This window comes from Suncus etruscus, chromosome 7, assembly GCF_024139225.1.
Source record: "Suncus etruscus isolate mSunEtr1 chromosome 7, mSunEtr1.pri.cur, whole genome shotgun sequence".
NCBI classification, from domain to species: Eukaryota; Metazoa; Chordata; class Mammalia; order Eulipotyphla; family Soricidae; genus Suncus; species Suncus etruscus.
This window is the reverse complement of record NC_064854.1, coordinates 64,749,760-64,750,799: the sequence shown is the minus strand read 5'-3', so window position 1 is coordinate 64,750,799 and position 1,040 is coordinate 64,749,760.

Below are 1,040 nucleotides of genomic sequence, written 5' to 3'. Positions count from 1 at the left end.
AACCAAAAAAAAAAAAAAAAAAAAAAAAGAATAGACATAAATTAAAAAAGTAGTAATTGGGAAAATTATACAGAATTATGCATTTTTCTCCACCAAATTTGTATAACATACAACATATATGTCATTTTAGTTAATTCTCTGCCAGAGAGCAAAATGGGAGCTTTCTTAAAAATAGAGGGGTTAACCCAGACATAGTTCTTCACAACAGCTACAGGAACAAAAGCCCACCTGGGACATCCTGAATACTACTCGATCTCCAACATATGCCAGTTCTAATATGAGATCCTGACAACGAGGAAATTGGGAACAAATGGACATAAGAACAGGTTATCCTATCTTACCAACTAATGATAAAACAAAATTGGAAGACTTACCACACTATGGGCTCTGCAAAAGCCAAGAACGTGATCTATAGATGACTGGCTGATAGAACCATGACCAGTCAGTATGTATGCTGGGACCAACAAGAAAGCCCTAGTCTAGGTCTGTTCTACGTCCTGCATAACAAACATGACCTCCAATGTCAGAGTCCTGACTGAGGCAATTGCAACTGAACGGGTCTTCTGGAAACATAACGAAAGATGATATCCCAGGCTCCATCAGAGCTTCAGTGCAAGGACCAAGACCACTAGCCACAGAAGACAGATTAAAATGACATCGAGGAAACAGAACTTCTAAAATCACAAAGAAAGTCATCATCATAAATTCCACTCTTTGACCTGTGCACAGACTGAGATTTAGAGGTCTGTCATTTTCATTCAGATCTGAGCAGAAGTCTTCCATACGGCACAAAAACACCAAGGGGAGAGTAATGAACGTGAAAGGAGTCTATAGATAATCCCATGACAATATATTCCAAGGGTAGGGAAACCCTGTATCTCTTAGGCCAAGGGGATTCCTGTTTCAGATGACCCCAAGATTTACTGTGCCTATGCAAGGGGGGGGGGAGAAGAGACAAAAAAACACTAAATAATCCTTTTTTTATCTAGTTTTGATCGAATTCTTTGTTTTGGGGTAAATATTGAAGTAGTTGTCCATTT